At 50.2% G+C, this 26,951-nt stretch overlaps 1 protein-coding gene and 1 long non-coding RNA gene across 4 annotated transcripts in view; both read left to right on the plus strand.

Moving 5' to 3' along the window:
- The window catches only part of LOC110306813 (hippocalcin-like protein 1), a 104,786-nt gene that overhangs the window by 33,447 nt on the left and 44,388 nt on the right, over nt 1–26,951 (plus strand). The window lies entirely within an intron of this gene.
- Nucleotides 12,174–15,853, plus strand: LOC147001102 (uncharacterized). Its single transcript, XR_015045103.1, has 3 exons — nt 12,174–13,074; nt 15,029–15,078; nt 15,431–15,853. It is a non-coding gene; the product is annotated as an uncharacterized LOC147001102 (long non-coding RNA).

The raw sequence follows: 26,951 nt of genomic DNA on the forward strand, positions 1-26,951 counted from the left end.
TTCCAGGGAAGCCTCCCAGGGAAGCCTGAGGCTTGCTCTGAACCTCTCAAGACATCTCTCTGTTGACATGGGAGGGGCTCAGCTGAGTGTGTTCCAGGCACAAGGAACAGCATGTGCTAAGTAAGGTGCCTGGGCCTCAGGGTTGGATCAAGGCATGCCTTAAGTGCCTTTCTGGGAGTCCCATCAATCTCTGCTCGGGTTTTGTTTGTCTTCCTCCCCAGTTTTCTGTGCGGAGGGAGGTACAGTCCGTTCCCAGCCTAACATGTTCCTGCCGCCATGCAGAAGTCTCTCTGTTCTGAGGCTGGAATCCAAGGCTGTGGCCTGGACATGGCATTTATACCTCTTCTTCGAGGTCTTCCCCACCCCCTCCTTAGAGAAAGGCCATGATGTGGAAGCAGGAGCTTTAGAGATCAGCTGCCTTGTCTTTGAGGTCTGGCTTGGGGCTCAGTGTGGAAGTCAGTGTCCCGCCACTGTGACAAGGACTGCCCTCTCTGAAGCCTTGAGTGTAGGAGTTGTTCTGCTTCCTGCCCCTGGCTCCTCTGTACTCTGGAAACTGCTGAGACCACATGTCTGTATGGAACCAGCCATACTGAAGCTGGTATGATCAGCGAGGGCTCTGCTGTCCCAGTGTCAAAATGACTGTGGTGGTGGTTGCTAACCATCCCTGTGCATCTTTACTGGGGCCAGACTTCCCTGTGACCCAGGTAATGCAGGAAGCCACTGGACTGTGTGGGCTGTTAAGTTTCACTACTAGCCTCTTCACAGTAAATCTACACACATAGGCCTCTGCATCTGCACTTCCCTCTTGCCTGCTGGGCTGCTAGGCAGGCTTAGCTCACCTCTACTTTGTGCTCTACAGTTTAGAAGTCTCTCTTATCTTCAAAGGCAAGGGGCCCCAAGCATATAGAGGGTTGGGTTCTGCAACTTGAGAACACTTCAAACTGACTTCAACTAAAAGTCAGTTTCAAACCAGGTCTCTGATCTCCCTAGAATATTACCCCTAGGGCTGGGAACCCCACTAGACAGGAGGACTGCCTTCCTGTTATGATCAGGGCAGGCGCCATCTTCAGTCAAAGATGAGTGTTGGACAGGAGGAAGGAAGAAGTGAATTGGAAAAAGGAGGAGATGGAGGGAAAGGGAGGGAGAAATGAAAGGGGAGGGAGAGAGAGAAGGGGAGGGAGGGAAAGGAGATGAGAAAGGGAGAGGAGAAGTGAGGGGAAGGAGGGAAGGAGAGAAGAACCAGAGGAGAGCAGGAGGAGGAGGAAGGGGAGGAGGAACAGGAGGGAGAGGGAGTAGAGGGGGAGGGAGAAAGGAGGACATTTTCTTTCCTAAAAAACGAACTGGAGTTTTAAGATTTGTTTTATTATTTTAATGATGTGCCTGTCTGTGTGTGGGTATGCATTTGTGAGCCTAGGTGTCTGCAGAGGCTAGAAGGTCAGGTTCCTCCAGAACTGGAGTCACAGGCATTTGTGAGCTGCCAGCTGAAGGTTCCAGGAATCAAACCAGGGACCTCTGCAAGTACAGTGAGTGCCATCTCTCCAGCCCTATTTTAATTTCAAACTATGTCTATGTACGTATGGGTATGTGTGTATGAGTGCAGTGCCCTCAGAGGCCAGAAAAGGACATAAGATCCCTTGGAACTGGAGTTACAGGCAGCTGCCCCGTGTGGGTTCTGGGAACCCGAATGGGGGCCTCTGCAGGAACAGCCAGTGCTCGTTACTGCTGGGCCATTGCTCTAGCTTATCAGGTCAACAGTTTAAAAAGAAGGGGAATGTTGCTCCCTTGCGATATTGTTTGTCCCTCCCCTGCCTTTTGTGCCTTCCCTGACAGAGGCTCCCTTTCCCGTAAAGCACCCACACTAGCTGCACACAGAGGCCCACCCTGTCCCTATAACACACACTTTGGCTAAAAAAAGACCACCATCCTGTCTCAGCTTTCTTCCAGAGACAGAGCAACCTGGTGGCAACTCAGACCGACGTGTGAAGAACCGACAGCACCATTCATTACCTGTCCCAGGATGGACAGTGGGCTCTGTAGCTTTCACTGTCTTGGGCCATGGACACTGGATTTCATATGTCAGTACTGGGCTTGTAGGGCCCAGCTGGAGCTGCCTTTATCTAAAGTTGAAGGACAGAAGAAAACCCAGTTCTTGCAAAGGGGACTTTTAGATGCTTATCTAGTGACATCTAAAACCCTCCTGCTACTCCTTGGTGGGGTGTGCTGAGAGAGGGGAGGGAGAACAGGAGGAAGAGGGGTCTATGTGAAGGCAGGCTATGCTTTTCCTCAGTACATGGCTCCTGTGCAAGGCTCTCCCCACCCCCACCCCCATGGTCCTCTTGGAGATCTGCACTGCTCTGCTTATGGGGACACTGAGCTGCTTCTCCAGAGGGAGGCTGTGTGGTATCCTGTAGGCACTCCACGAGGAGCGTCTGTATGGAGCATCCTGCGTGGCGTATCTTCCTTGGAGAAACCTACATGGAGCTCAGAATCTGTTGTTTTATAACCAGTTGAGCTGTGTGGAAACCAGGCCTGAAGCTTCCCCCATTGCAAGCTAAACCAACCACAAACCAGGCAGCAAAGCCACGTGAATGATTAAGTACCACAGTGAACTCACCACCCTGAGGCTTTGATCTCCCAGGCTCCTGTTCCTGCACACAGCACCAGGGGACATCGCCTTGGATGTTGACTCTAGCACAGCCATCTTGGGACCAGCTAAGCTGTCTGTCAGGGAGTGGTGGTGGTTAAGCCAGGACTAATTATATAACAGAGCCTGGATCTCAGGCCCCACCTGGGCAGGCCATTTGACAGTAAAGGAACCCAAATGCCTTGGATTGGCACAGAGCCTGTTTATTTAGGAAGTGAGAAAAGGCACACATCTGCTCAGCGGTGCAAAGGCAAGCCAAGTTCCCAAAGTCGCCCAGCCATTGTCTTGGTGGAATTGTGGAATAGCTTCTTGGATGTCACTCTTTCAGGCCCTGAAATGGAGCCTTGTGCAAAGAAATGAGAATAATGACCCAGGCATCCCAGCCCCCATTGTACCATCTGGTGGCTCAGAAATCTTTTATAATCAAATGAGTAAGGAGACTTCTCACACTTCACACTGTCTGTCTGCGTGCTCTTTCTCTTTCTCTCTCTCACATGCATGCGTGCTACACGCACACAGACTCTGAAGCAACAGCCACCGGGAACATTTTTTTTTTTTTTTTTTGCTGTGTTTTGGAGGCTTTTCTATGTTGCCTGGGTGGGTACACAGATGGTATGTTTAGCCAAAGCATGAGGGGTAATTTGGAAATAAATGGAAGTTTGAGTCTGTGGACACATCTGACGCGTTTGTGTGCTCTGTATATATGTCTGGGTCCGTGTGACAGACAACCAAAGCTTGTATGCCTTGGGGTACTTAGGCCTCTGGGTTGGAACATTGCTGACACTCACCTGGCAGTCTTTGACCTTCTTGGGAGTAGGTAGGCCAGAGGAGTCGTGATCGTGACCGGTAATGAGAACACAGTGTCCCAAGTAATGGCAAAAGAAGCTTTAACCCCAGGAGGAGATGGACGGGGTCAGACCCAGCCCGCTTCAGGCTTTTTGAAGCCCACAGGCCTTTTCAGGGCCGGTCTGGATCCCTAGGGAGACAATCCCTCATCTCCAAATTTGAAAATGTCTGCCTACCTCCATGTCTACCCCTAATTGGTGCCAATTCTGTCCACTTGGCCATTTAAGCAAAACAAACCCACGCAGCTTGGAGTCGATCCTTATCAGGAGCCGGTCAGGGTGTGAACGGGCTGTACTGTTGGGCAGCTGGCCAGCCAGGTTAACAGCCTCAGACTGGAGCTGGTGGTGTGTCCTTGTGCTGGCAAATGCTAGCGTGGTATGCTCAGGACCTCACAGACTGAGTTTCCGCCGTAGCAAGGGATGGAACCAGGGCTCAGTCTCTCTTCCCTCTCCCCATCTTCCCTCCTACTTTTCTACTTCTATTACAGCTCTCATGCCCCAGGCAGCCAGGAAGTCTCCCCTCCCTTCCCCCTCTTTCTGGTGGGGCTCAGGACCTCTCGGGGATGGGAGAGTTTAAACACGTGTTCTCTCCCTCTCTGCACCCCACCCACCTTTGGCTTGCAGACTGCTGCAAGCTGTTTTCCTCCCCAGAAGAACACTGCAGCAGAAAGCAGTAAACACTCAGGAGTCTCCCAAACACATGCTCAGTCAGCTAGAGTGCCGCCACCAGTAGACAGGTAGACGCTGCTCAGGTGAGTTCAGCTTCATGGGTAGTGTAGGTGCCACTCAGGGAACAGGAAGGTCTTTGGGTCTGGGTGCTGGACAAATGAATGTTCTTTGGGACTTGTTTATCTGCTTCTTGCCATGTCACAGTGCTGTGTGGGGGTCTGGTAGGACTTCCATAGGAATCCCATGGAGGTAGTAGAAGTGGGATAGAAAAGGTTTTTTCCTGCGCGCTGGTGAGTCACAAGAATTTCATGAGTGAAATATCCTTCCCTTTACTTCACAGTGGTCCCTATAACATTACTGTCGTAGCATTGGGTCCCAAGTGTGAACCACAGTACTGTGCAAATGGTGGCAGGGAGGAGGAGACACAGTTTAAAAACTATGCTGAGCCTGGAGAGATGGCTCTGCAGTTAAAGGCTGGGCTCACAACCAAAATGACAAAGCCTCAATGTCCACTGATCTACCAACCCTTCTTTTGAAGTGCCTTCCATTGCCCTGGGCTTCCGGGATCTGATATGGAAGAGTGGGGAGTTGTCATCCCCAGTGAATACCTGCTCTGCTTTCAGCCCCCCACCCCCCTCAGACTTTCTGGAACTTTCTGCTAGCCCCTATCTTCTTAGGTAAAAATGCATCTCTGTCTCCTCCATGTCATCTGGCTTCTTATTCTTCCCTGGGGACAGCAGGTGGTATGGGAACCCTTCCCTCAGGCCTCCTCTGTGGCATTGGACATCATTAGGTACATTGTCACATCAGCTTAATATTTAGTCCCTAGGTTCCTCATCGATGCCTCTCGGTTGATTCACACAAGGCTCAGTGTAGCAGGCTGCTTCAAACATTAAAACTATGGTCCTAGGGATGGGGAAGGAGGGACAAGGGCAGGGCCACCTCAGAGTCCAGCTTAGGGGTGTCCTGACCAGTCACCCAAGTGTGTGTTCCTTCCCACTTTGATCCAGTTTTGAGATGTCTGTTGTAAGTCTAGCTGGTGCCGGGGTTGGGAAGGGGAAGGCCAAGGATTAAGAGCCAGCGAGGCAGACTAGTATCCAGCAATTTTGTACACTCTAAGCAGCAACATTGGGTTTCTTTTTAAAGCAATCTGGATTTTGGCCAGGAAATCCGGATGTGTGTGGCGAGATGTGGCTCATGCCTGTTTGGTCTAGTAGTCCGGCTTCTTTGCCAGAAACTCTCTGTGAAGTTCCCAGCAGCTGGGCAGCAGAGGTACATGAAAGGCCTATCCAAATTCCAGGCAAATGAATGAATCTGTGTCATCACTGATACACTCCTGATGACAGCAGCTACCTGGGTGCCTGGTCGCTCTCTGCTGCTGCTCTGTGTGTGTCTTTCCTATGCATTTTGCTGTTATTGTGCTTAGGAATTTTCTTGGCTCCTATGACGCAGCCGGCCATGGCAGTGGATGTTCCTGAATTTCTTCCCATTATTACCGTGTCAGATTGGAATGCAAATCTTAAAAAAGAAATTTTATCATGGTTTTCCACTACTATAAAAGTAGTAACAAGCCAGGCATGGTGACTCATGTCTATACTTCTGCTGCTCAGGAGGCTGAGACAGGAGGCTTGCCATGACTTCTAGGCCAGCCTGGCCTACAGTGTCTGACCTCCATCCTTCAAAAAGGAAAAAACAGGGCTTTGGGATATGGCTCAGTTGGTAGAGTGTGTGCCTAGCATGCACAAGGCTCTGGGTTCAAACCTCAGCCCCTCACATACCTGTCTTGATGGTGTATCCCTGCAATGTCAGCATTTGGGAGGTAGAGGCAGGAGAATCAGAAGTTCAAAGTTCAAAGAAAAGAAATGAATAAGGTTGGACTCCCATTTCATCCTGTATAAAAGAATTAACTCAAAATATACCGAAAACCTACATATAGTAGCTAAAACTAGAACACTCCTAGGAGCTAAATGAGCAAGTCTTGACCTTGAATTAGACCATGACTTCTTAGATATGATTCAGAAAGAACAAACATCGCAAGATAATGCAGTTGCCTTTCAAAGGACACTGGCAAGAACTTGAAAAGAGGCGGGAGAAGAGAAGAGCCAGGCACGATCATTCTCGACTTGTATCTGGAATGTGCAAAGAGCTCTTACAGCGCAGTAGCAAAAGACTCTCACAGAAAACATCGGGCAAGGTGCTTCTGTTGGTACTTTTCTCATTGCTCTCACAAAAGGAGAGAAGAAGAAAGGATGGCGCCAGGAGCCTGAGGTGTCTGGTCACACTGCTACCACAGTCAGGAAGGGGTGGGGACATCCTGGTGCTCAGCTCACTCACTCCCTCTTATTCAGTCCAAAATCCTAGCCTACGGAATGGTGGTCTCACAGTTAGGGTGGGTCTTCCCTTTGTTTTCTAGGTGATTCTAGATCCCATCAAGTTGACAATCAATGTTAGCCATTTCTTAAAGAATTCATAAAAGGTCCATGAGCACGTGACTGCCCAGAATCACCTGTCATGAGAGGCATGTAATCTGAGACCACCATAAAGGGCCCTGCCATACCCACCAAGACCCTGAGAATGTCAGGCAGATGCAGTATAGGGGTGGATGTGGGAACAACAGAACCCTTGTCCACTGCTAAAAGCAATGTAAAGAAAAGGAAGCAATCATAGGAGATGGCAGGCTGTGTCATCCCACTTCCATGAAATCTTCAGAGCAAGGCGCTCCAAAGAGAGAGTATGGGCATGCATGGTTACCTGGGATGGTGGTCGGAGGGAAATTGGTAGTAAGATTTCATTTGGTGTGTGTGTGTGTGTGTGTGTGTGTGTGTGTGTGTGTGTGTGTGAAACATACTATTGTCATATATACAGAGGTCAGGACAACTTGTGAGAGTTGGTTCTCTCTCCCCCATGTAAGTCCTGGTGGGACTGAACTCAGGTCTCAGGCTTGCTAAGCCAAGCATCATCATCATCATCAAGGCATCTTTCTGGCCCAGGTATGACATTTCTTAGGAGGGAGACAAACATGTTCTAAAGCATATGGTGGTGATTACCATGAGGACCTCTGACAACTGAGCGCTATAGGTGGACACATGAACTGTGTGCTGAGCATGCTGTTTCTCAGTGGAGATGTATGTTAGTCCCACCTTGTTGTGACAAGACACCTGGCAAGAGGAGTTTCTAGAAGGAAGGATTTATTTGGCTCACGGTTTGAGGGGACCCAGTCCCATAACTGTGGGGAGTCAGGAAGCATGGAGATGCATACTGCTACTTGGCTCCTATTCGTCTTTTCATTTACTCTGGGGCTCCATCTAAGTCAGTGGTTCTCAGTCGGGGGCAGGGATGGGGGTGTTCAAACAACTCTTTCACAGGAGGACACCTAAGACCATCAGGATTACATAGATATTCACATTAGGATTCATAACAGTAGCAACGAAAGTAATGGTATGGTTGGGGGGTATGTCATCACACCGTGAGGAAAGGGTCACAGCATTAGGACGGATGAGAACCACTGATGTAGATCATAGGATGGTGTAGCCCTCATTCAGGATGGGCCTTCCCTCCTCAGTGAACCTCTCTGAAGGTGCCCTCATAGACACTCACTCAGGGCTTTGTCTCCTAGGCAGTTTCCAACTCTGCTTGACAGTGAGGATTGATCAACACAGACTGTTATTTTAAAACGCCAAGAACTTAACATAGGAGCTCTCCTTGGGTTTTTCCTTCCCCAGTGCACATTTCAGTGGCAAGAACTTTCCCTCAGTGTTGTCCCCCCTGCCCAGCCAGTCTGGGACCTTCCTTTCTTCCTTTCCAGTCCCAAGGAATCTACTCAGAAGGCACCTTGCCCGCCACCCACATATCACTACAGTGTTTGCACTGCAGTCTTAGATCTCTTTAGCTCTCCTCACGTGCTGCTTTCCCACTGGCCCTTCTGTCTAGAGGTGAACTAACTATCCCAGAACAAGGTGACTGCGTTTCCATTACCTGTCACACACCAGAGGCTTTGCAAGCTGGGGCAAGATCCAGGCCCGTTGCTTCCTCAGCAGCCACGGCCATCCCAGAAGTTCATCCTTTGTTATCTGAGTATCAGGTGAGCAGGAGAAACCCCAGAAAACAACCCAGGAGCCTGGTGCTTCCCCAGGAAGAGGGGCCTCTGGAGTCTCAGTGTTGCCGTGGTCCTCTGTCCAGATGTCAATCATTACAGCCTTCTGTATATTAGAGTGAAACAAAAATAATCTGCTGTCCTCTGCCTAGCTAGGGTGCTCTATAATAGTGAATTCTGTTCTTCATCTGTGGTGTGGGTTGGATGCTTTAGTGATCTGCTCTGGTCAGCAAGAAAGCAAACTTTGAAAGCAGGTTGACCTTTGGGCTGAGTTAAGATGAGGACAACCCTCATCCCAGCTCCTACTGCAGGGGTGACACTGACAACACATTTTCAGCCCCGCTGTCCTAATGGACTTTGGAAGGGCCACCTCTGCTTCCACACTCACCTCCTCATCTCTCATATGGGAAGGACTTCTGCCCTGCCCATTTTGTGGCCAGAGAGCCCACAAGTGTTTCTGCGAGTTATGTGAGCACAAGTCTTCTGCTCCATGTTTCAAATGCCAGTGATGACTCTGAAACGGGGTGACTGGCTTGCACTGGACTCCACAGAGAAGGCCATGTTTTCTAAATCAAGAATGGTCTCAGGCATGCCCAGTGGGTGCTTTATTAGCGAGGGTGTCCCCCATCCCTGCCCTGCTCCTCAACAACTTTCTAGACTTTGAGTGAGAACCAAAATAAAATTAAAAGAAACAGAACTACGTTAGCTTACAGGGCTGGAACAAACTCAGAAGTGTGGAATCTTAAGGCCCCACAAGGCATCCCCAGGAGAGCCTTGGAAACCGGTCTTCCTTGTTCTTTGGGGATGGGAGCCCCTGGCTGAGGTGTTACAGCAGTGGTACTGGGCCCCTCTTAGAGAATGTGTGCCCTTGCCATGAGTCATGACACAGTCATTTACCCTTAGACCGCACAGAGTGTGGGATGGTATTGATTTGTGGGCCTTTAGGCAAAACTTACTTCTAGCTGGTGAGAGAGCTGGTCTGCAGATATTCTGGGCAGGACTGGACTGTGAGGCCATAGATCAGGGCCTGTTCTGCTCTTCTCCTCCACTCTCTGAGTGTGTGGGAGAGCGAGCCAGGGACAAATGGGAGGAGGTGTGGGAGAGACACTGAAGAGGGAGGGAGAGGAGGGGGAGGGAGAGAGGGAAGGAGGGTGGGAGAAGAGAAGGAGTTGGTGAGGAAAGAAGAAGAAGAAGAAGGGGATGTAGAGAAGAGGGAAGGGAGAGGAAGGGGAGGAGGGAGGACAGTCCAAGCTGCAGGGGCAGTAAGCAGCAGCCCCCACTCCTGACGTGGGAGTACTTGGCCTTTCTCTGCCCTTGAGAATCAGTTTTGGTCTTCATAGGCATCCTGAGTGTCTGAGTTGTTTTGTTTGTTTGGTTGGTTGGTTTTTAGTTTTTAATCTTTCCCAGCCCCTAGCTCCTGCTGTCCTATCAGGGACTGACTGCATGAGCCTGTCCTCAACCAGCTGTGAGAGTGCACCAATGCAATGCCCTTGCTTAGGCACAGAGTCCTCTGGAGCCATCCAGTACTAAAATACCTCAGGCCATCTGCACCTCTGCCAGTGCTGTGAGACTCGGAGCCTGGCTTCTGCTCTCTGGAAGAGCTTGTTAGCATCCTGACTCCTTCCCTTCTATCTGTCCCTCCTCTGTGGAAGAAATGTGCATTGCTCTCCAACCATGTAGGCTTGACCTAAATGTGTCATCCAACTGGCAATGGGCTCAAAGCTAACTAGTCACCAGCACCTAGGAAATACTCCTGCTATCTACCAGACTCTTCATTCATTCATTCATTCATTCACTCACTCACCCACTCATTTGTTCTTTAGATTCCAGTAACAACCCTGTGAGACAGGCATGTCTTTCTTGTTTGATAAACTGATGCCCAGCGAGGTTGAACAACTTGCTTATGGACACACAGCTCCTGAACTATTAAACCTCACACTTACCCAGAAGAGGAGACAGGATCCATGTGTAGGGCTCTTGAGTCTCACACAGAAGCACTAGCCCCCAAGGGAACCAACCCCATCTGGAAAGGTCCCACAGAGAAAGCCCTGGTGTTTAAAGGACCAGGGGTAGTGGCGGTGAAATTAGCCTTGAAGGCTAGCTAAGGCCTCAGCAAGGAGAAAACCTTGACAGAGACCACAATGGGCCAAGAAAATAGAGCACAAGTGTCCAGGAGGATGGCCATGAGCTGAGCACCAGTGGGTACCACTCACACTGCTCTCTGTCCTGCAGCTCCTCTATAAGGTGTGGCTCCCCTAACTCACTACTAAGGATCCCACGGCCCCAGAGTCAGAAATATCCATCCAAGTCTGAAAGTGGGATTTGTGCCTGCCTGGTTTCATCAGGGCACTCTGTCTCCTTGTCCCGTCCCCACCAGTCTGAAGATTGGAAATAGCATCCATTAGTATTGGTTGGATACTAAGAACACTCCCCTATAAGGAGTCCAGGCCCATCCACTCGCCTCTAATCCCACACTTGTCCTGGGATTTCCCACACCTATCCTTGCAAACATCACCCCATCTGACAGCCTAGAAGCTTGCACACTCCCTCCCAGGCCACCATCCCCCAAAGCCTGACTGCCTGTCTTAAAAGGAGAGTTAAAACAGTGGTGCCCTCCAGGAATGGGGATGCCTTCCAGCTATGTAGGAGGCTGAGGCAGGAGCATTGTTTGAGGCCAGCTGGAGCATCTGTCTCAACCAATCATGGCGGCAGAGAAGAGCCTACACTGCCCAGTCCAGGAGTAATGGCTTTGTATTCAAGGTGGAATGACGGGGAGGCCACACTAAGCCAGGATTTGCAGGTGACAGCCACCTGGCCAAGTTCCCAAGCCTCTGGTTTTGCTCTTCCTCGTGTGCGTATTTCCCAGTGTTCCCTTATCTTGCACCCTTTTCTGCCTTGGGAGCTGTGTGACGTGTGGCCTGTGTGTCATATGGCCAGGAGACTGGCAGATACCACTGAGCAGCCCAAAGAGGATGCCAAGGGGACAAAGCCCTTGAGGTTCAGCACCCTCGAGATCCTCTCTGGTTCAGTGTCTTTTAAAGCATGCTAGAAAGAGCAAGAAGCTCTGTTTCTTTATTAGATCAGCCTGCATCGATCCTCAAGAAGCCAGTGTTCTTTTAAACATCACGATGCTTCCTCCATACACACACCCCCACCCCCCGGGGCCCCGCGCCCCGCTTCCTCCTCACTCCCTCTGAGGTATCTGCAGAACAATGTTATTTATTCCCATTTGTTTTCTCTACCTGCTGTTTAGAGAAAAAAAATCAAGAGATATGAAACAGCAGCCTTCTCTGTGCAGAAAAAGGTATGTCTTGGCAGGAGAGAGAGATCATGAAGGAACAGCTGGGGGTGGGGGAATGGAGAGGCATAGAAGAAGGTTGTTCACCCATTCAGGACCCTGGGTGTGACCTGGGTCCCTGTGCCTCCTAGACTGACTTTGAAAGGTGCTGAAGCTTCACCCTGCCTGGAAGTCCCTCTTAAATATACACTTGGCCCACCTTGCGTGCCCAGCTTGTATACCTCGTGGTGTAGCACTCTCAGAAAGGGGCTTCTCTCCTATAGGAGTAGATGCTAGAAATGAGGAGAGCATGCAAGGTCCCATTTCTAGCCAAAACTATAGCCACCCTTACTGCCATTGCTGGATGCCCCTGACCCCACCTTGGCCAGCAAAGGGTGAGTACAACACAGTAGGATGCTGAGACAGCCCTGCTTCTTAATGGAGAACAGGGGTAAATTGATGGTGATACAGACTATCCTTGGTAGGCTCCTGGACAGCTGTGTGCTTAGGATGTGGGTGGAGGCGTCAGGGTCCTTTGGATTCATATCCTGCAGGACTTGCAGGTGTGTGTGGGGTGGGGGGAGGGGAGGTGTCCAACAGGCAGCCAGTTCTTCCGTAGAGACTGAGAAAGTGAAAGGCTCTGGGTTTGTTCCCAGAGAAAGTGTCTTTAGGTGCCTGGCTCATGGGCTATCTCCACCTGCTTTCTCCTTATCTATCTATCTATCTATCTATCTATCTATCTATCTATCTATCTATCTATCTATCTATCAATGGACAGTCTTTATGACCAGCAGTAGAGGGTACCGGGCACCTTCAGGAAGCTAGGCTTTGCCTCTCGTTGGTAGAATCTCCATTGCAGCAGCTGCCACAGCAGATGTGGGTCTTGCTAACACGGAGCCTGCCAGCCTGTCAGCTTGGTGTCCTCCACGCGGGACCTGAAGGATGACTGGGGGATGGGGGGTGGGACTACCCCAGGACATGGCACACTGACACAATATGGTGGCTCAGGGCTTTCCATAGGTCGTTAAGGGGTAGCCATCTCATAGGGAGACCTTGGTTAGTGACTGTACAGGAGCTGGTCAGGAGATGGTGGGTCTAACATAGAAACCAAGTGGCTATCACTCAGAGTCTACCACCTAGTTAGAAGCCACTGAGGAGTGGGACCCACTCTCTCCTCCTTTCTTCCCCCACCTTTTGTTTTTTGTTTTGGTTTCTTGACAGGGTCTCCTGTAGCCCAGGCTGGCTTTGAATTCTCTATGTAGCTAAGGATGGCCTTGAACTTTTGATCCACCTCACCCTACCTCTCAAGTACTGGGAGTATAAGCACGTATCAGCACACCTGCTTTATGTGGAGGTGGTGGGTGGGTGGTTGAGCCACGAGCATGCTACCACTGAGGTACACTCCTGACCTTTTCCCAGAATTTCAATCTGTGATCCTAATGACCTTCAAATAATGGGAAGGGAGGATTCCCAGAGAAGAGTCTGGAATAGTCCATCATCTAACTGGACCCATTCTACCTTCGGTCTTGAGTGAATGATTCTTCAGGTCAGTGCTGGGATCGTGACATGGGAAGGATCCATGGCAAGTGTGGGACAAGTGTTCCAGGCCATCCGCTGGGAAATCTGGGGATGGGGGATGAATGCTGGAGTCTTGACTCCCCAAGAGGCCAAACCTCAGGTTCATTAGTGTCCTTTTCTATGGACACACAGAGGATGGGTGAAGGGCCAGAAAAGGAGGAGGTGTGGTGTGCCATTGTCCCGTGGCTCTGGAACTTACCAGTCTTGCAGCTTTCGTTTGCTGGGAAGGTGATGTGATGGGGGAGACTGCTCTGTGTTCTGCCCTGAACTTCTGCCACTCCACAGCCTGAGCAAAACCACCAGTCCCCCACCCCCACCCCTGCCCCCACACTTGTCAGCAGGGGTTAGCAGGTGTTATCTGTGCTTAATGGTTTGTTTACAGAGGGGCTTATGACTCCCTCCCCAGCCCAGACTCTGAAAGCCACTGCCTGCTGGACCTCTGTTGACCAGAAGTACCGAGGGATAAGGTCTTTTGAGCCTTCAGTTGGGCATACAGCGGTCTATATGAGGGTATGAGTTGGAGGACTCCTGCGCAGGGAAGGCCTTCAGGGCCATGTGCGTAATGGGGGAAAATCTAAGGCCCAAAGAGAGAAACTGGCTTTCCCAGAGTCACACAGCCCCCCCCTCCCCCCCCCCCCCCGGTGTGTGTGTCCCTGTCAGCCCTTATTCTAACACACAGTATTTCTGAAGTGTGCATTGGTGTGTTGGGCTTTCTACTTTTCCAGCTGTAATACTGAAAGAGTGTTGGAGGTGTGGACCCCTCTGTGGTCGTGTGACATCACGGCAAGGAAGTATTATGACTTGGAGAGATCTGTAAATAGATGGATGGGCAGGAGTCTGGGGGTTCCCCTCTAAGCAGCCCTACTTCAGCTGTCCTGATAAATTTGGGGCTCCAGTAGCCCTGCTTGGGAGCCTCTAGAATGGGCTCCTCAGGAACTGTCTTAACGCTTTGCCTATGCCTTCTAAACAAGGCTCCCCTCCACCCCACCGTGCAGAGCAAGCAGGATGTTGGGGGAAGGCAGGCTCTGGGGGGAAAGGCAGGTGCTGGGAGCTGGGTGCAGAGTCCACCCTACCTACCTATGAAGTGTCCTGGGTAGAGCCAGAATCTTCATTTCAAAAAATATTTTATTTTAGCTGATTTTAATCCCAGTACTCCAGGAGCTAGCCTGGTCTACAAAGCGAGTTCCAGAAAAGCCAGGGCTACACAGAGCAACCCTGTCTCAAAAAAAGAACAAAAGAATTGTTTTGTTATTATTTTTTAGTTATGTGTATATGGGGTGTGTGTGTGCACATGAGTATAGTACCCTCATAGTCCAGAAGAGAATGTCGGATCCCCGAAGCTGGACTTACACATGGTTATGAGTGCCACACATGGATGCTGAGAACTGAACTTGGGATCTCTTGAAGAGCAGGATCCATTCTCAACCACTGAGCCATCTCTCCATCCCTAAAGATCTTCATTTGAAAGGAACTCAGGTCGGCCCTGGGGTCAACTGCAGCTTGAACACTGTCGGGCAAGGTCAGAGGGCTTGTTTACACTCCTCACTGCCCCTCAAGGCTGTGCCGAGTCAATTGTTTCCTACCACTGGACCTTGATCCTTTTATCCCTTAAACAGGCTGTCACCCTTTCCTGTTTGCTGGCTGTAGAGGTCACCTAGAGTATACAGGACATACTGTGCCTTGAGGCTGGCTCCCTGTGTGTGTTCTGGGTGAGCAGTGCCTATCCTGGGCTTGAGGAGTGATGGGCAGGGCAGGGCAGGGCAGGGTGATTCAGAGTGCCAGGATGTGGGAAAGTTTGTTGGGAGGATGCCAGGCTAGGACCACAGGGTGGGGCTTCTGGGGAACTGATGTGTTTGAGTAGGAAGGAGGAGATTGCATTAGAGCTTCAAGCCAGTCTAAGGTGGATCCTTCTACCCTTCCAGGGCACAGGCTCCCAGCACCCAAGATGAGGAGGACACAGAGCCCAAGAACTGTAAGCAGGTCTGGGAGCTGGGCCTTGGGCTCCCTGAATATGAGGGAGTATTTTGGGGCTCTGAGCACAGGGGTCAGGGCAACACCCTTCTGCCCTCCTGGAGGTTTGTGGGCTTATTCAGGATAGGTAAGTTCTGGGAAAATGCTGGATGTGATTGATTGCTGATAAGACTCCTTTTCACTATGAAAACTGTTCCTCCTGATGTCACCTCCCCTAGGAGTCTCCTCTTCTATTCACACCCCTTTCTCCTTTGAAAGGGACCAAGCCCTACCTCCCACCCCCCCACCCCCCACCCCACCCCCCACCCCACCCCCATCCCCTGCCTAACATATGTTCCGATTCCTCTGAACAGGTTTTGAAAAAGACCCAGGGATTTATTTGTATCTTAGCCTTTGGTGTGTCTGCCCTGCCATGCTGAGTTCTGGTACTCAGTCAGCCAGCTTGTCTGCACAGGGAAGAATGAGGTCTCCAGGAGTCTGGCTCTGGTATGGGATCCTCAGACAGTAGGGCTCCTGGTCACCTCAGTAAGTTCTGGGGTGGGGTAGGCTTGAAGTGATAGGGCTGACAGAGTCCAGGCAAGTGACAGGTGGCAGAGTTTCATGGGAGACTGGGATGCAGCCAGATGAAGGCCTCATAAGGATAGGCAAGTCTTCCCCACAGGCTCTTTCTGGAGGCTGAATCCAGAGGGGTTGACGCTTTACTGTCTGGTGGTGATGGTTGTCTTCCTCCAGCCACGGTGCCTGTCTTCTGCTGATAAACAGCAGTTTAACAGTAACAGCTTAACAGTTAACAGTAGTTAACCTGCTGTCTTCACTTGGACTCACCACCCTGGGCTGAGGTGGCCCTTCTGAGCTCTGTTCATGAGCAAGGCTCAAGAACACAGCTCATAGCAGGTGTACGGTTGGTCCATCGACCAGTTGAGGATCTCTACATTCTAAATTCATTTTTTCCCCCTCGCTGTCTCTGTGTACATCTTCACTTGCTGGACGTATTCTGGATCCTAAGAGCGTCTCATCAACCTCAGGCTAGTCTTGTATGTAGACCAGGATAGACATCACGTGACAGAGGCACCATCGCCTGGTTTTAGAACAAGTCTCACAACAGCTCTAAGATCTGCTTTCCAATCCCTGCCTCACTAATAGCCATTCACAATGGTCTCCACCCGATCTTACCATGCCTGGCCCTTTGTGATCTGACTGTTTCTCCCCATAGCCCATCATTTGTCTTTGCCTCTTCCTGCCTCAGCAGCTCACTGTTCACTCTCAAAACCATAGAAACAACTCCAGGTGCTCTGCACCCCATGCTCCAACAGCCCTGAGCACCTGCACCCTGTGTTGTGACAATCCTGGCTATCCTGTATCCTGGGGTTCTACAGCTCCAGGATCTTATAGTTCTGGGCACCCTGTATCCCAGCAGCCCTGGGCATCAATAGTCCCAGACATCCTGCATCCAGGGTGCCCACAGCTCTGGGCTCTCACAGACCCAAACATCCTGTACCCAGGGTACACATAGCTCTGGGCTCCACAGCTGCACTCCCCCAGCCCCCTATGCCTCAACAGCTCAGTTGTCCCAGGCCCCAGATAACTTGAACCTCATGTCTAAACAGCCTATGGCATCCTACCCCCTTGGTGCCCACAGCCCCTAGTATCCACAGCCCAGGATCCCACAATCCTAAGCACCTGGCAACAGGTGTCCCAACATCACTTAGCATCTATAGCCACGAACATCCTGTCCCTAGATGTTCACCCACAGCCCTAGACTCTCATAGTTCCATGCCTTAAAAGCTCCAGGTGTCCTCTGTCCCAGGCACCAACAGCCTTACGACCAGAGCCCTGGGTATCCTGCACCTCATGTCCTGGTGACCCTGGGTATCCCAAGTACCTACATCTAGGTTCCAAGAGCCCTGGACAGCCTATCCCCATGTCCCCAGGGCTCCTATACCCACAAGCTGCCTGTACCACATGATACCCTGACTTCTTGCTTCTTCACTACCCAGGTTGATGTGATTTTTTAATTTTTATATATCTGTCTTAGAGGAGAAAAAAATACTCATAATTGGGGTGCCTGATCCAAAGTCAAGGCAGCCTTGATTTTATCTACATGGGCCCAGAGGTTTCTTGCTGAGGGAACAGCGAGCTCCTAGGTTGGTGCTGAGTCCCTCAGTGTGGGAGGATAAGGATGTTTGGTGGTGCTAAGAGAGGGTATGGGAGCCACATAGTAATTGACCTGGCAGAGGCACCCAAGAGAAGGATTGAATGGTGCCTTTCCCTGAGGCACAGTAAGGAGGCAATTCTGAAGGAGAGTTCTAATTGCTTTTGTGGTGTGCTATCATCTGAGGGTAACTGTGTGAGCGCACTGACCTCCTGACAGTTAGATGTAGAATTATTATAGGATGTGAGCCACTGATATGGGGGTTCTGCAAAAGGCATTTTATTAGCATTTTTAAACTAAAATTTAAATATTCTTATTGTGGAAAGACTCATAAATATCCAAAAGGAACCTGAAGAGCAAAATATTAATGACCACTACAAGTTCACATGCATATTTAGATGTGGATGCTAGACATTCTGGTCAAAATTGTCATAAGTTCTAGACAAGTCCTTGAGCTTCCCGGTGCTCCGACTGAAAACCTTGGAGCCGATATCACAGTGAGCTCTGTGGGGAAGGAGGAGCTGGTGAAAGAGTAGTTGTCACTGCAAACCAACTGTCCAATAAGCTGAGTTTTGACACTTCTCTAGGCCCCCTTTGGGAGACCTAGGCCCCCACGGCATGCAAGTTCCTTTCCTGGAACTTGGGGAAGTTGGCTCACATTCTGCTTTGGCACACCTCCTAAGCTGTGGCCAATATTTAGCCACCCTCCTTGAAGTCTCCATTCTGTGCCAAGGGTTCCATAGACCTCGTGGCCTTGGCCATCCATTCATAATGTCCTGTGAAGCAAAGGCCCAGGCTGAAGGTCTGTGTGTGTGCATGGGGCCCCGACAGAAGCATGTTTACTGAGCTGTTGTGCTCCCTGCACCCGCAGCTCCGAAATGACATTTCAGGAATTGAATTACCGACATTTCAGTACTTGCAGAATCCAGGAATAGATTATTTGATTATATCTGTTGGAAGTCATTCCCACAACCGGCTTTGCTTTCTCAGCCAACAGCTAAACCGAGTGAGGAGCAGGAGACAGCAGGAGGAGGCCGTAATTACGTGGTTCTCCCAAAAGCACATCTCTCAAGCTGGCAGCAGCTGGTGGCTTGTCCCTGGTCTGGGAAAACCCCTGGACTTTGATACGACAGGCCTGACCCAAACTGGCACCAAGTTCTAACAGCCATAATATCACATGCTAGTGAGGGTCACACTGCTGGGCCTATGCAGACTAAAAATGCTATTTTGATGGCTGCTATTGCAGCCACAGACACCTCCCTCCCGCTTTGTAGAGAAAGAAGTGGGCTAATTAGGTCTGCTGGGTAAAGTCAGGGTATCTGTGGCCTGATTTCTGCGACAAGTCCTCTAGAGGTTGTTGGTCTTGGGGTTCCAATTTTTAGGGCTCAACAGCCATTGAGGAAATCTCTGATTTTCCTTGGCCTCAAGGAAAATATGAAAGTTCCAGGAGGTGTTTCCCAGCCCAGCAACAGTGTCTCCCTTTGGAGCTAGTAGCCCTGCAACAGTGTCCCCTTTGAAGCTTGCAGCCTGCCCGGCCTGAGATGGGAACATAGATACTTGGTGCTGCTGAGTTGAGGCACTGGCTTTCTGGTTACTTCATGGCTGGGACGCACTGAGAGCCACTCATGAGCATTGACCCCTGGGTCAAGAGCAAGTCTGTGAGCAACAGAAGAGGGTGCCCCTCCCCAGGGCTCCCAGCACCCAGAATGAGCGCGGGCAGGGCCTGATGGCAGGCTAAGCACAGTGGGGAGAACTTTGTCCCTTAAAAACTACCACCATTTGCCTATTAATCAAATAATAATTACTAGGTTGTGTTTTGTTCCACCAGGGCAAGCCGAAATGAGCTCTAAGGAGGCACAGGCTCCACCAGGCAAGGACTACTTAATTCAAAGGGAGAGGAAGGGCCTGTCCTCATTAGGCCACCCCCAGTGTGTCCTTGAAACGTACTTCTCAGCATCCTGGAAAAAACAACTCTCTTGTGCAGGCGCCTACCTGAACTACTTATCTCTAAAAAGGACAGAGTCAGGCCTCTGGAGTGGTTGAACTCAAATACTGTGCTGGCATTTCGCCCACAACATCTTTTCTAGAGTCCTGGAAGCCCAGTCCCCTTTCCTATCTGAATCCCCTAATGGCCTCTTCCTTTCAGTCCTAGGGAACTAACTTCCTGGTTACCCATCATCTCTAGTGTTTCAGCTTCCTCTCATCTGTTTCCCATCATTTCTGGAGTAGGCAGGGCATCTTCATGGTGGAGGTTGGAACAGAGAGGCTGGTGCCTAAGGGCAGGTGTGGAATGTGGCTGAGGGAGATTTGGGGATTCAGATTTCTGTCTTGACCTGGGGTGTTTAGTGCCTTTGTCCCCACTGACTCCTCAGAGTTCATCAGAAGAAATGCCAAGCAACAGAGGCAGGTGTAGGCCCAGTTCCATTTTTGTCTCATGTTCCACGGCTTGGCACCTCAGGATTGAATGGTACCTGTGGGCTGGCTTGCTGTTTTGTGAAGTCTGGATACTCAGGACAGGCTCTAGACATTGAGGTGAGCACTAGCCATGACCTGAGGAGCCTGGCCAGGGGCCATGATCCAAGGGATCACTGGAGTCTGGCACTGTTGAAAACTCTCAGCATGCTTTTCTGAGTTATGTGAGGCCCTGTCCCTGGGAATCAGGTAGCAAAGATGTTAGGGAAAACATGTGCTCTGGCCTTCATCTCCTGCCTCCGTTTCCTCCTCTATAAAGGGAAAGTGGTTGTCTATCTTAAATCATTCAGAATGGAACCTGTCACTGGGCTGTAACTTTGCTGTGGATCCAAGATAGACAGTACATTTCAAACTGTAGATCCCAGGCGGGAGCTGGCACACAGGAGACTCTGGTAGGTCAGTGGACGTGCAGGGGAATAAGTGATAGAGGCAAAGCCATACAAGTGGGAGGGGACTAGCAGATGACATACACTTAGCAGAGGGTGATGGGGTCCTGTGCTTGTGCTGGGTGAGGTGGAAGGTTCATGTGTGTCTGGTGGGCTCTTCACTTGGAGGGAAGCTGGTCTGAATGCACCAGCCTCTTAGAAGTGGCCATAGCCCTTGAACACCTGGATAGTCCTGCAGGAGTCCATATTGTCTTGCAACCTTTACCCGGTTTACAGTGCTTCCGGTAGCTTTTCTACCAGGTCATTTACCCTGTCACCTTATAGTTAGTTCTCTGTCTACTGCACTCAGTTCCACCAGGGCTCAGAGGCCTGGGTAACAGGGCACTTGGTTCTTGTACAGGAGGGAGACTTTCTGAGCAGTATAGCCCCGTGTTGGGTGGATAGCTTAAGGTGTGGTCTCACCTAAGGGCCCCAATGGGAGTTTCCATGAAACTAAGTCTTATTGCATTAAAGGATCAGAGGCAGGGTGTGGGACTTCCATGTTCTCTCTGGGGCTGGGCAACACTGCAAGCTTTGACCTGAACAGCCTTCCCTGGGACTTTTGTTTAATCCAATGCACATGGATGCTTTCTCTTCACAGTCTCCTCCTCCTCATCTCCTGGAGGGCTCCCCTGAACAGATAATGAGAACCAGCCCAGTGCGTCCTCGGGCTGGCTCTTCCCTGGATGGCAGTGGTAAGGAAACAGGCCATGCACTGGTCCTTGTGGGCCTGAGTTTCTCTGCTGCTGGGCTGACTCTGGGATCTTTTATAACCATTCAGAAGATGGTTATACGGTACCGTAGCAAGTCCACCTGCCTCTTCCAGAAGACATCATCTTCAAAGATGAAAGAATGCACACGGGTATTTCCTTGGCTCATAGTCACTCCTGGGAACCTTGTTGTCACTGGTGGCCATAGAGTGAGGGTATAGCAGTCTCTCACCAACTGGTCCAGTTGTAGTTTTGCTTTATATCTGCTCAGTCTTCCAATGATGAGAGAAATCAAGACCATCTGCTCCCTGTGGGCTGAAGCACAGGAGGAAAGCAGTGTAGTGCTTTGACGGTGTAGCGCTGACATGGAGAGAACTTGATCAAAGACTCTACTAGAGTGTAGCAGGGCCAGCAGCATGTGCTCACCACACACTCTATGCATCCCTCCAGGCACTCGGCACATATCTCGTCTCGATATTGTATCCAGGGTGGTGGGTTTAACACTGAGTGAGGTTTGAGCACTCAGAGGCTCCCAGGTGGGAGCAAGGGGGCAACGTATGATCCAGGGAGGCAAGTGCTGTCATGAAGGCAGGGCTCAGTAATAAGTGTCACATGCTGCTCAGGACACCTGCACCTGGTAGTCTTCCTTCCCATCTGCCTGGATATCAGTAGGGCTCCCTCACTCCTGAGCATCTGGGTTGCCGTCCCAGGTGCTTCAGGTGGTGTCTGTTTATAGAAGACACAAAGACAGCTCCCATTCCCCACCTAAGGACTGAACTACAGGTGGATCCAGAGCCACTGGTCAAAGCCTTGGCTCTCTGCTTTTTCCTGGCTCTATCACACTAGCGACCCTAAGAGGAAGCAGTCCGGTGCTGGGGAGCCTCCTTCCCCAGGCCGCTGCAAGCTCTCCTCAGCTGGCCTGCTCTGACACAGGTGCAGCATCAAGAGGCTCTAAGGGACATAGTCAGTGACAGGTGAGAACAGCGAGCCCCAGAACCGATGGAATAATCAGAAGTTGGTCGTAGGTGCCTGGAAAGAGGATGGGGTGGTGGGGTGGAAAACTGATTCCAGGCATGCAGCCAGCAGAGCCAGATCCCTGGACAGGGATGAGGAGCTACTGGGGAAACTGAGGCATGATATTGAGGAAGATGTGACACAAGGCTTAGGCCCCAGCAAGCTCTCTGATTCTGACACCCGTGCCTTCTCTCCCTGAATAAAGCATGAGGCTGGTTGGGGGGGGGGTTGCTGTCATCATTATCATCTGACTCCATAATAGAAAAATTAAAATTTAAAGTGATGGAAAGTGATGAGTGACAGAAATGTTCCTAGAAACTGGAGATTGTGCGCTGAGTGGCTCTCGGTGAAGATGACATCAGACACCCGAGTCCCTAGGAGTGGGTTTTTAATGTTTCAGTATTTGAAGCCGAGGGACACAGGAGCCTTTGTTCTCTGGGCCCCTGGGGGCCCTCAGTTCTCACTACCAGCCCCAAGAAGCAACTTCATCTCACCATGGTCCTATGCTTTGTGATACAGGCCTCCTCAGGGGCGCTAGCCAAGCCTACCCATGCCACCTATGGGGACCCATGCCATGCTCATGCCAGAGGAAGCCTAGGCCATTAAAAAGCTAGGTCACTAAAAGCCTTTCCAAATTGTCTCTAAAGTTCTCAGCCGGATTCCAATATTTGAACCCCAGGGTCCTTGGGAGTTTTGACTCCAGACTCACTTCCTTCCTGGGGTGACTGCAGGTCCACATTGTGATGGATGTTGGCTACCAGCTCTGGTTGTTGGTTGTTTCAATGTTTTAAAACCAGGTCTCACCAGGGCTACAGAGAAACCTGTCTAGGAAAACCAAAAACCAAAAACCAAAACCAAACCAAAACAACAACAACAAAAAAACAGGTCTTGCTACAAAGCCAAAGCCGCGTTAACTCTTGTGTCCGGTTCCCCCCACCCCCCACCTCTGCCCAATCAGCTTTGGGAGTGCAGGTGTGTGCCTCTCTGTCCAGTTCAGTGGTCTGTTTTCCTGCTAGGGCTCTAGGAAAATCTAAAATGTAGCCAAGTCCTTAGTCCCCACCCACTCCCAGGAGCTCAGAGCAGTTCCTCAGGGCAACCACTTGTCTTCCGCTGGCCTGCTGGGCTCCAAATGCTACTGGGCTTCTTCCAAATCCTTTCCTCCTCCCCCCAGTCAAGCTGAGTCCTCAGGTCAGTGGGGCAGAATGCCAGAGCTCCAGGGACAAAGGGCTGCACAAAACACTTACTTTAATTAGAAGAATTATGTAAAACAGATCAGAAAGTTGGCAAAAATATAGGACAAAAAAAGTCCTGACCCAGCCACTCGTTTGCCTCACCCCCTGGTGATTTCCTCACAGAGTTGGCTTGCACACCAGAGAGGCCATGTATGGCCAGCCTTCTCGAGAAAGCTGGTGGATTATGGGAGACACCCTTTTTCTTGGGGAAGAGACAGTTTGTTTGCCTAGATGGAGGCAATAAGTGGCCTCCCATTTGCAGATACTGATGTCCTGAGTTTAGATTCAAAACAAGACAAATACTAAATGTCACAGTTGCACAGAGTGAAGTGGGAGTGAGCGCGGGACAGTTGAGGTGGTTTCTTGTGAAGGAGCAGGTGTGAGGTCCAGGGAGGGATTAGGAGAGAGGAGTGGGGCAGACATCTGGACGCGGCATGGAATCTGTGCTCAACCACTTCCTTCCTGTGGTCATCCCCCTCCAGAAATCTGGAATCTTCTTGATTATTGGTGTGCAATCTGCAAGCCTCCCCCACCCCCACTCGAGGAGAGCTGAAGTTCTGTGAGATATGAATTTCTGGGACTTCACCACCCGGAGCTGGACCATGGACCATGCTGCTGTAGGGAGGATGGAAGTGTGGAGAGGGGAACAGCAGCAATCATGTGTGAATGGTTCTACAGGCCACGGAAGGACTGTCAGAGTTCTAGGATGAGGGGTGCTAAGCCCTCCCTCCCAATGAGCTGTTTATGATGATCAAAGAATGCTGGAAAGTAGAGGAGGAAGAGAGGGGAGGGAGGGAAGGAGGGAGGGAAGGAGGATCCTCATTGTCCCAGCAGGAGCTGGGCTCTGCCCTGTCCAAGGGCTCTCCAGTGTGGGTGCTTACTCCCAGAGACCTGTGACCTTATCGTTTTCTTTTGCTTAAAGCCTGCCTTTTCATCTAGTAACATTGTATCCCTCCAGAGAATTCACTAAGCAGGAGGTGTTGGCTACAATCTATCCTGTCTCCAGCCTACACTCCCTTGGGTGGCTGAAGTAGATTTGAGGGTACTTGCGGGCTTTGATCAGAGGCCAGAACTGAGGAGGGACAGTTAGTTGTCTGTGTGCGAGGAAGGCAGAGAGCATGAGTCCAGCATTCATTCCTGTCTCACGCCCTTTGAGACACTCAAGGCAAAGTGGTTAGGGAAGGACACGAATTGTACATTTTTTATTTTTATTTTTTGTACACAAATTAACTTTTTTTTTTTTTTTTTTTGTGGTGTGACTGTTGGGACAGATACAAATCCGGAAGTGGCAATCAGACCTGGATGTCAGCTCCACATTTTCCTCTTAGCAGCTCTCTGGCCTTGGACAGCTATCCAATCTCCAGACTTTACTTTCTTCGTAGGACTGGACAGGTTCACCCCTTCCCACTGAGTTGAGACAGCAAGCCATACTCACTGTATACAAAGCTACTGAGCACAAGGGCACCAAAACAGCTGCCTTCTGGCCTGCCTTGTTTTATATCTTATAAACACACACACACACACACACACACACACACACACACGAGAATCAACTAGAAATCCAGCAATTAATAAGCCGGGAGAGTTATTGGCTAGGTGATAAATATTCATATTTAAACCACTTATTAGCATAAATTTAAAAGATTTCTTTCTCCTGCTAAAATTGTTTTGGGTAGTTACAGAGCTGGGTACATTTGTCAAAACTAAATGGATTGTACACCTAGAAAGGATGAAATTTATTGTAGGTAGATTCAAAATTTTTTTTCTTAGCTGGGTATAGTGACAGATGATTGTAATCCTAGCAATGAGGGAGCTGGGGCAGGAGGATAATAACTTGTAGGCTGATATATATCCCTTTTTAATGCAAGCAAAAATACATGAAATTGACAAGTAATTTAAGAGGATATATCCAATATTGATGAAGAAAAAGACATCTAATTTTTTTTAGATTTTTAAAATTGTGTGTCTGTATATGGGAACAGGTGTAGCACACATAAGTATAGGTATCCCTGGAGGTGCCAGGTCCTTTAGAGCTGGAGCTCTAGGCAATTGTAGGCAACTCAGCATGGGTCCCAGTAACGGAACTAGAACCTCTGCTAGAGCTGTACGTGTTCTTAACCACTGAGTTACCTCTCTAGCCCTGACATCTAAATAGTTTGCTCTGTTGACCAGGCTGTCCTTGAACTCACAGAGATCCATCTACCTTTGTCTCCCAAGTGCTGGGACCAAAGGCAAGAACCACCGTGTCCAGCTTTGTAAACAGAACTTCTAATGGCAAGTTTTAAAAATATTTGGATGTGGACATGACTTAGTCCTTCCTATTCTGTGGAAGGCCTCTCCTTATACTCCTCCCAAGAGTCATCAGGGCAGTGGACACCACTCTGATTCTCCTCATGGGACCTTCATAGAGGCTCCAGTGTGCAGACAGAAGCAACCCCACCGTTTCCCAGAGATAACTGCTTCCTCCTCCTTCCTGTTCCTAAAGCCCCTCATCTCATCACTTGTCTGTCAAAAACACTGTGAAGATGAACAAAACATGGCTCATGAGAGTTGCTTTGGAGAGAAAGGGTTTATAACTACACACTGTCCTTGGCCCCATAAAGTGAGGGACTTGTGGTGGGACCCTAGAGGGGACACTCACTAAGCTTCCCTCTGGGGTGTGGATGAAATACTTCAAATTCCACAAGGCAATCAATAACTGGTCTTTCCTCAATGGCTGCTGAGCAGGGCTCAGAATGGCCTCACAGTGAGTACAGCAACCCCACCTCTCTCTCAACTGGACAGCTGTTCACTGGTGCCTGGTGGTTATTGCTTGGGCCACATCAGCAGTTTCAGCCTCTACCTCTGCGACATGGCATACAACTTATCAGATTGGCCAGGGATGGGAAGAGGCTGGGGAGCTATTAAAATTCCAGAAGCATTAGTGGGTTGAGAAGATGAGACAGGAATGTGATAGGGCTAACAGCAGACTTCTCACTGTGCTTCAAACATGTAGTCACCCATTCATGAGAGGACAAGTGTGAGAAAAACTAAGACCCCTGGAGACTTGGGGGATACTCTGAACCAACGCTCTTTCTCAGCACATCTGCACAGGCTGACTGCAGCTTTGAGTAGGAAGCTGAAACCCCTGAAGCCAGGCTTCCCCAGAACAGACATGCTCTTCTCATTGAAAGGATGGACCTGCTGGCCCAAGTCTACCTGGAGGTCCAGACAGAAGAATGCTTAGCTCAACCAAGCCCTGTGCATTTTTCTTACTACATAAATGCCACTGCCCCAAAGAGCTGTTAATCAGGCTGACTGTGAGCCTACCTTTTTGCCACTGTAACTGCACTTTAAAAACTCCAGTTGTCACTCAGAAAGTGGCTTTGCTGGCTTTGGAGACACCCCAGCCCATGCTCTGGGGGTGGAGAGACTGGTGGGAAAGCCCCGTGTATGTCCTGAGAAGTCTTTAGCTTGAGGTCTGGAATGAACAGGGAAAAAAGAACCTGCTGGGACCAGGCATTCAGTGAGCTTTGCTCTTTGAGTCTGTGAAGTGAGGAGTTCCTGGGCTTTTCATCTAGCTAGCTCTGCTGAGAAAAGCTGGTAGGCACTGGGCCAGAGGCTACTACCCGCTGAGGTATGTTTTAGCCCAGGGAGCTGAGTGCTGACCGCAGCCGCCCACTGTCTGCTGTGTATCACAAGCCCCAGCCTCCCCAGAGGATGAGCAGAGTCCTGGTTGAGTGCAATACTTCCTGGAAAGTTCCTGCCAGGACTGCACCCCACACCCAGCCTTCTCATATTCATAGTCACTTGCTGGCTCTTACTGGAGGCTCTGTTAGATGTCACCTGCTCTAGGAAGCTCTCCTGGACCCTAGGCAAAGTTGAAGCTC

Source organism: Mus caroli, unplaced genomic scaffold (assembly GCF_978045245.1).
Source record: "Mus caroli unplaced genomic scaffold, Mus_caroli_1 scaffold_14, whole genome shotgun sequence".
Classification (NCBI taxonomy): Eukaryota; Metazoa; Chordata; class Mammalia; order Rodentia; family Muridae; genus Mus; species Mus caroli.